General features: G+C 37.1%; 1 non-coding gene across 1 annotated transcript; it reads left to right on the top strand.

The window, feature by feature from the left end:
- Positions 1-297: 297 nt before the first annotated feature.
- Positions 298-405, top strand: LOC148567453 (small nucleolar RNA R71). Its single transcript, XR_015882814.1, has one exon. It is a non-coding gene; the product is annotated as a small nucleolar RNA R71 (small nucleolar RNA).
- Positions 406-9,106: the final 8,701 nt, after the last annotated feature.

The following is a 9,106-nucleotide window of genomic DNA, read 5'->3' as shown; positions in this document are numbered from 1 at the left end:
TATTCCATTCAGACTCTGAGAAATCATATTGACTTGCTGAGTCAATATTTTGTTCTGAGCCAATATGGCATTTAGAGTATCAATTTCAAGAACTCCCTTCTTCTGAGGCGTCCCATTACTCACAGGATTCCTCTCAGAAGTGTACATAAACTGGTTATTAGCAACCATGTGAATAAGTTCTTGAGCTTCTGCAGGCATTTTCTTTAGGTGAATGAATCCACCTGCAGAAGTATCCAATGACATCTTAGCTAATTCAGATAGACCATCATAGAATATATCCAAGATGGTCCATTCTGAAAGCATGTCAGAAGGACATTTTTTGGTCAGTTCCTTGTATCTCTCCCAAGCTTCATAGAGGGATTCACCTTCTTTCTGTCTGAAGGTTTAAACATCTACTCTAAGCTTACTCAGCTTTTGAGGAGGAAAGAACTTGGCTAAGAAAGTCTTGACCAGCTTATCCCAAGAGTTCAGGCTATCTTTAGGTTGAGAATCCAACCATATTCTAGCTTTGTCTCTTACAGCAAACGGGAAAAGCATGAGCCTGTAGACTTCAGGATCTACTGCATTGGTCTTAACAGTATCACAGATCTACAAGAATTCAGTTAAGAACTGAAAAGGATCTTCAGATGGAAGTCCATGAAACTTGCAGTTTTATTGCATCAGAGAAACTAATTGAGGTTTCAGCTCAAAATTGTTTGCTCCAATGGCAGGAATTGAGATGCTTCTTCCATGTAAATTGGAATTAGGTGCAGTAAAGTCACCAAGCATCCTCCTTGCATTATTATTTTCGGCTGCCATCTCCTCTTCCTGTTCGAAAATTTCTGTAAGGTTATCTCTGGATTGTTGTATTTTAGCTTCTCTTAGTTTCCTCTTCAGAGTCCTTTCAGGTTCAGGGTCTGCTTCAACAAGAATGTTCTTGTCCTTGCTCCTACTCATATGAAAAAGAGGGAACAGAAAAATAATAATAATAGGGATCCTTTTTACCCAGCTATAGAGGTTCCCCTGTGTGAGTAGAAGAAGAAAAGAATGTAATGTAAAGAAGGGAAGAAGAGAAAATTCGAACACAGATGGCAGAGGGGGTTCGAATTTGGGTGAGATGAAGTGTTGGTAGATGAATAAATAAATAGAAGAAGATGAGAGAGAAGGAGGATTTTCGAAAATAAAATTTTGAAAAGGGGTTAGTGATTTTCGAAAATTAGGAATGAAATCAAATTAAAATTAAAAATTGAAACAATTAGTTAATTAAAAAGAATTTTTGAAAAAGAGGGAAGAGATTTTCGAAAATTAGAGAGAGAGAGAGTTAGTTAGGTAGTTTTGAAAAAGATAAGAAACAAACAAAAAGTCAATTAGTTAGTTGAAAAAAATTTGAAAATCAATTTTGAAAAGATAAGAAGATAAGAAGTTAGAAAAGATATTTTAAAATCAAATTTTTGAAAAAGATATGATTTTGAAAAAGATAAGATAAAAAGATATTTTTGAAAAGATATGATTAAAATTAATTTTGAAAAAGATTTGATTTTTAAAATCACAATTAATGACTTGATTCACAAGAAATCACAAGATATGATTCTAGAACTTAAAGTTGAATCTTTCTTAACAAGTAAGTAACAAACTTGAAATTTTTGAATCAAAACATTAATTGTTGATGATATTTTCGAAAATATGATGTAAAATTAAGAAAAAGATTTTTAAAAAATATTTTTAAAATTTTTGAAAATAAATAAGAAAAATGAAAGAGATATGATTTTTGAAAAAGATTTTGAAAAAGATAAGATTTTTAAATTGAAAGTTTGATTTGACTCATAAGAAACAATTGAATTTTAAAAATTTTTGAAAAAGTCAATCCAAATTTTTGAAATTTATGAGAGAAAAAAGGAAAGATATTTTTTTTTATTTTTGAATTTTTAAAGATGAGAGAGAAAAACATGAAAAATGATGCAATGCATGAAAATTTTGGATCTAAACATGTGATGCATGCAAGAACACTATGAATGTCAAGATGAACACCAAGAACACTATGAATGTCAAGATGAACATCAAGAACTTATTTTTGAAAAATTTTCAAGAAAAGAAAACATGCAAAACACCAAACTTAGAAATTTTTTATGTATAGACACTATGAATGCAAGAATGCATATGAAAAACAAGAAAAGACACAAAACAAGAAAATATGAACATCAAACAAGAAGACTGGCCAAGAACAACTTGAAGATCATGAAGAACACTATGAATGCATGAATTTTCGAAAAATGCATAAAATTTTTAGAAAAAAATGCAATTGACACCAAACTAAAAAAATTGACTCAAGACTCAAACAAGAAACACAAAATATTTTTGATTTTTTATGATTTTCGAAAAACATATAGGAAAAAGAAAATAAGAAATTCAAAATTTTTAATAAGAATCCCAGGAATCTTTCAATGTTAGCCTAAAGCTCCAATCCAAGGGTTAGACATGGCTTAATAGCCAGTCAAGCTTTAGTATGTAACTCAGATATACTGCTCATTAGTTATCAAATTAACTTGCCTCTATGCTGATGGTTTGGAAACCTTAGTCCAAAAGATTTTAGACAAGGCTTTACAGCCAGCCAGGCTTCAACATGCTTCATGAAACACTAGAATTCATTCTTAAAAATTCTGAAGAAAAATGTAAAGTTTTTTTTTTTGAAAATATTTTTTTTCGAATATTAATTGGGAAAAACGAAGAAGAAGAAAATATTTCTGAAAAATTTTTTTGAAAACTTTTTGAAAATAAAATAAGAAGAAAATTACCCAATCTGAGCAACACGATGAACCGTCAGTTGTCCAAACTCGAACAATCCCTGGCAACGGCGCCAAAAACTTGGTATGCGAAATTGTTACTCTGAGGTTGTAAAATTTGTTGTTCATTCTCTCCCTGGCAATGGCGTCAATAACTGGTGCACAATACCATGGTCCAAACATAACTTCACAACTTCGCACAACTAACCAGCAAGTGCACTGGGTCGTCCAAGTAATAAAACCTTACGTGAGTAAGGGTCGATCCCACGGAGATTGTCGGCTTGAAGCAAGCTATGGTCACCTTGTAAATCTCAGTCAGGCGGATATCAAATGGTTATGGAGTTTTCGAATAATAATAATAAATAAACAGAAAGTAAAGATAGAAATACTTATGTAATTCATTGGTGAGAATTTCAGATAAGCGTATAGAGATGCTTTCGTTCCTCTGAGTCTCTGCTTTCCCGCTGTCTTCATCCAATCAATCTTACTCCTTTCCATGGCAAGCTTTCTGTAAGGGCATCACCGTTGTCAATGGCTACATCCCATCCTCTCTGTGAAAATGGTCCAAATGCTCTGTCACGGCATGGCTAATCATCTGGAGGTTCTCGATCATAATGGAATAGGATTTACTATCCTTTTGCGTCTGTCACTACGCCCAGCACTCGCGAGTTTGAAGTCCGTCACAGCCATCCCTTCCCAGATCCTACTCGGAATACCACAGACAAGGTTTAGACTTTCCGAATCTCAGTAATGGGCCGCAAACTGGGTCAAAAACAGTCCAAAATTCGCTGGTTTCGAATTTTGCCACGCTGGTTTTTTGTCACTGCGACGTGGCCGCATGGATCACGTGGTCGCGTCGCCTAGCATCAGGGAAACTATATCATATTATATATCAAATCGAAGCCCCGGACGTTAGCTTTCCAACGCAACTGGAACCGCGTCATTTGTACCTCTGTAGCTAAAGTTATAGCTGTTTGAGTGCGAAGAGGTCAGGCTGGACAGCTTAGCAGTTTCTCCAACTTCTTGTATTCCTTCCACTTTTGCATGCTTCCTTTCTATCCTCTGAGCCATTCCTGCCTTATAATATCTGAAAACACTTAACACACATATCAAGGCATCTAATGGTAATAAGAGAGGATTAATAATAAGCAAATATAAGATCAAAGAAGCATGTTTCCAATCAAAACACACAATTAGGAAGGAAATATAAAACCATGCAAATAGTATGAATAAGTGGGTAAAAGAGTTAATAAAAACCACTCAATTGAGTACAAGATAAACCATAAAATAGTGGTTTATCAGAGCGTCAGATAATCATCACATTCATCATGTTCTTGGGTGCGAATGGATATATTAGAAGCGGAATAAGTTGAATTGAATAGAAAATAGTAGTACTTTGCATTAAATCATGAGGAACAGCAGAGCTCCACACCTTAATCTATGGAGTGCAGAAACTCTATCGTTTGAAAATACATAAGTGATAATGGTCTAGGCATGGCCGAATGGCCAGCCCCCAAACGTGATCAATATGATCTAAAGATGAACTAAAAATCATAAGATGTCTAATACAATAGTAAAAAGTCCTATTTATACTAAACTAGCTACTAGGGTTTACAGAAGTAAGTAATTGATGCATAAATCCACTTCCGGGGCCCACTTGGTGTGTGCTTGGGCTGAGCTTGAAGTTTACACGTGCAGAGGCTTCTTCTGGAGTTGAACGCCAAGTTGTAACGTGTTTTTGGCATTCAACTCTAGTTCGTGACGTGTTTCTGGCGTTTAACTCCAGACAGCAGCGTAGAACTGGCGTTCAATGCCCTTTTGCGTCATCTAAACTTTGGCAAAGTATGGACTATTATATATTGCTGGAAAGCCCTGGATGTCTAATTTCCAACGCAATTGGAACCGCGCCATTTTGAGTTCTGTAGCTCCAGAAAATCCACTTAAGTACAGGGAGGTCAGAATCCAACAGCATCAGCAGTCCTTCTTCAACCTCTGAATCTGATTTTTGCTCAAGTCCCTCAATTTCAGCCAGAAAATACCTGAAATCACAGAAAAATACACAAACTCATAGTAAAGTCCAAAAATGTGAATTTAACATAAAAACTAATAAAAACATCCCTAAAAGTAACTAGATCCTACTAAAAACATACTAAAAATAATGCCAAAAAGCGTATAAATTATCCGCTCATCAGTTGCCTGAGGCATAAGGGCGCGCATGCGCCATGTACGAGCGCGCGCTGATGGAGCACGTGGGTCCACTAAAGAGAAATCGTGGCCAGCGATTTCTAGCTCATTTTGGGCCCAATCCAACTCATTTCGGATGCTATTGAACCCAAGAATTGAGGGGGGAATGAACCAAGGAGTCATAGTTTAGTTTTCATCATGTTTTAGGGTAGAATTCTAGAGAGAGAAGCTCTCTCTTCTCTCTAGAATTTAGGGTAGTTTAGGTTTAATTTTCTTGAATCTCACTTTTAATTCTTGTTTTGATTTAGTTTTCCTTTTAATTTCTTGTTGTTACATCTTAATCTTCTTAGTTTCTCTTGTTCATTTCCTTTATTTTGTTACTTTTATGTCGATGAACCCTTGTTGGATTTCTATTTTCTTTCAATGCAATTTTATGTTTCCATGCTCTTTGATGTTGATCATGATTGTTATTATTGATTTCTTGTTCATGGTAGTTATGGGTTCTTTTAATTCTTGCATTTTATGATGTTTACTTTTATTGCACACTAGGTGTTTGATAGAATGTTTCCTTTAGTTTTTGATTAGTTCTCTTTACTATTGGCCTAGGCTAAGGGAATTGAGTGACCTTGAGTCATTGGGTCTCATTGAATTTGTGATTTGAGAACCCTTGGTGATCAATTTGATACTCATTGACGCCAACCCACTACTAATCTAATTAGTAGGTAGGTTGGGACTTATGGGTTGATGTGATCAAACCTATTTGACGTACTTCAAGCCTAGGAGTAGATATTACGTACTTAAAGCTTTTGGAGGTAGAATTAATAGGTTGGTACCTCATAATTATCAATATATGGTTTGTTGACAAGGATGGTGATCTAAATTTCCCATGTCTTAGCCAAGAGTACTTTTCCTTTATTTTATTAGTTAATTATTCATTTACTTTTCTTGCCATTTATTTTCTTGCCCAATTATCATCCAAACCCCCCTTGCTCTTCATAGCCAATAATTGACCACTTCATTGCATTTCCTTGTGAGACGACCCGGAGTCCAAATACTCCGATTAATTTTCATTGGGGTTTGTACTTGTGACAACTCAAATTTTTTATGTGGGAATTGTTTGTTGGTTTAGAACTATGCTTACAACGAAGTTCTTATTTCTAGAAGAGAAATTCTAAACCATCGAGCAAAATTCATTCATCAAAATGGTGCTGTTGCCGGGGAGTTGCAATGGTGTTATATTATTGGCTATTGTATATATGTTAATATGCTTCTTTGGTAGTTTTTGCTTGTTTTAGGAGTTAGTTTTTATTAGTTCTTACGAGTTTTGTTTTTATTTTCTCTTGCTATCATGAATTCTCACCCCTTTGGCTTTGAGTTTGGCTCAAATTATGTTGTAAGGAATGGGAACTACAATGGTAACATGCATCAAGGATTTGGGTATCAAAGATGGGAGGAGCCTCAAGGGATTGATAAACCTTATTGGCAACAACCCCCTCCGGTTTCTTATGGATATAATTCTAATCCTAATGCATATCAATCTAATGGATGTGGTGACCCTTATTGTAATTGTCAACAACCACCACCACATGCCTATGAACCACCTCCTCAACCTAATTTTGAACCACCTTACTCACAAGCCCCCTACCACCAAACACCTCATTATGACCCTAATTCTTATCCACCATACCAACCACCTTATGAACCATATGAACCACACATGGAATCATCACCATTCCAACACAATTACTCTCAAGAACCACCTCAATATACACCACCTCCAATGGATGATCCTCTCCAAGAATGTGTTAGTTTTTACATTCGAAGGCAAGAAGAGAACCAAAAGGAGTTTAAGGAGCTAGAAGCCAAGATGGCTACCCTAGCGGAAGCCGTTAGCAATATGGTCTCCTCCCGTCTAAGCCTATGCGATCAAGGAACTCCCATTGTTGAATGTGGAGAAGCAATCAAGGAGCATAGTGAGGGAGTGAGTTTAGAGCTTCAAGGTGTAGAAGAAGGGGTGAAACAAGGATTACCACAAGTGGAGGAAGGCGAGATAATTGAGCCAGAAGAAGTGGTTGAAGCCTTTGAAGAGGTTGAACAAGAGATAGATTCAATCATTGAAGAATTCTTATGTACAATTGAATCCTCTCCAATTGGCTTTGACATAGAGGGTAAGGAAGAAGATACCTCACCTCCCATACCCTTGGTAAGCAATGAAGAAGAGATTGAATTGGAAGGAAACTACCAAGAGGAGGAGGTTGAGCAAGAAGCAAGCTCCATCATTGAAGATGATTTCACACCAACTAATGAGTCTTTTGGAATTGATGAATCTCCTTCATTGTGTTGTGAAATTGATGACAAGGAAGACCGTGCACAACCTCCAACACATGGTTTGAGCAATGAAGGGTGTATAGAAGAAGTTGGTGAGCAAGGAATTGAAATTGAAGATGCTTGCAAAGAGGTGGAAGATGCAAAGGAAGAGCACAAGGGAATGGGTCTCACATTGGCTAAGTGTGGGGAGGTCCCCCTTCCTAAGTCACCATCATCCAACACAACATTCAAGTGGGTAAAATTCTTATCCCTAAGCTTCACTTTCTCACTTGAATATGGTTTGATTGAAAATGATTGTCAACTTAGAGCACTTCGTGGAGTTAAGAGTAAGAGAGAGTTGTGTAGTGGTTGGAAACATTATTCTAGGTTCATTATGGTTGCTTGCTCAAAGTTTGATTGCAAGGTTTGATTTGGAGCTAAATTGTATGGGTCTAGGAAGTTGTTTGGAGGCTTCTTTGAGAATTCCAAGGCTAAACCACCCAAGTGGAATCATGATGATCAATGGTGCACGAAATTGTGATCATCAATGGCGCCAACAACTTGGTACGCACAATTGTAATCTCAACTCTTTATCACAACTCCGCACAACTAACCAGCAAGTGCACTGGGTCGTCCAAGTAATAAACCTTATGTGAGTAAGGGTCGATCCCATGGAGACTGTCGGCTTGAAGCAAGCTATGGTCATCTTGTAAATCTCAGTCAGGAAGATTCAAATGGTTATGGAGATTTGATAATTAAAAGATGGATAAAATATAAAATAAAGATAGAGATAGAGATACTTATGTAATTCATTGGTAGGAATTTCAGATAAGCATATGAAGATGCTTTGTTCCTCTTGAACCTCTGCTTTCCTATTGCCTTCATCCAATCATTCATACTCCCTTCCATGGCAAGCTTTATGTTGGGCATCACCGTTGTCAATGGCTACTTCTCGTCCTCTCAGTGAAAATGTTCCAAATGCGCTGTCACCGCACGGCTAATCATCTGTCGGTTCTCGATCATGTTGGAATAGGATCCATTGATCCTTTTGCGTCTGTCACACGCCCACACTCGCGAGTTTGAAGCTCGTCACAGTTATCCCTTCCCAGATCCTACTCGGAATACCACAGACAAGGTTTAGACTTTTTGGATCTCAGGAATGGCCGCCAATTGATTCTAGCCTATACCACGAAGGTTCCAATCTTAGATTAGAAACCCAAGAGATACGCATTCAAGCCATTGCTAGTAAAACAGAGGTGGTTGTTAGGCACATGTTCATAGGTGAGAATAATGATGAGTGTCATGGATCATCACATTCATCAAGTTGAAGAACGAATGGATATCTTAGAGAAGAAGTAGGCGTGAATGGAATAGAAACAGTAGTAATTGCATTAATTCATGAAGAACAGCAGAGCTCCATACCTTAATCTATGGTGTGTAGAAACTCCACCATTGAAAATAAATAAGAACAAAAGGGCCTAGGCATGGCCGTGAGGCCAGCCCCCAAACGTGAAAAGGTCTATCAAAGTATGATCAAAGTATATCAAAGTATCATAGCAAAAGGTTCTATTTATAGAAAACTAGTACTCTAGGGTTACAGAAAAAGGTAATTAATGCAGAAATCTTCTTCCGGGCCCACTTGGTGTGTGCTTGGGCTGAGCATTGAAGTTTCCATGTGTAGAGACTTTTCTTGGAGTTAAACGCCAGCTTTTGTGCCAGTTTGGGCGTTTAACTCCAGCTTTTGTGCTAGTTCTCGCGTTTTGACGCCAGAATTCTTAAGCTGACTTGGAACGCCTGTTTGGGCGATTAAATCTCAGGCAAAGTATGGACTATTATATATTTCTGGAAAGCCCAGG

Source organism: Arachis ipaensis, chromosome B4 (genome assembly GCF_059453495.1).
Source record: "Arachis ipaensis isolate K30076 ecotype BB chromosome B4, ASM5945349v1, whole genome shotgun sequence".
NCBI lineage: Eukaryota > Viridiplantae > Streptophyta > Magnoliopsida > Fabales > Fabaceae > Arachis > Arachis ipaensis.
This window is presented reverse-complemented; position numbering and strand designations above follow the sequence as displayed.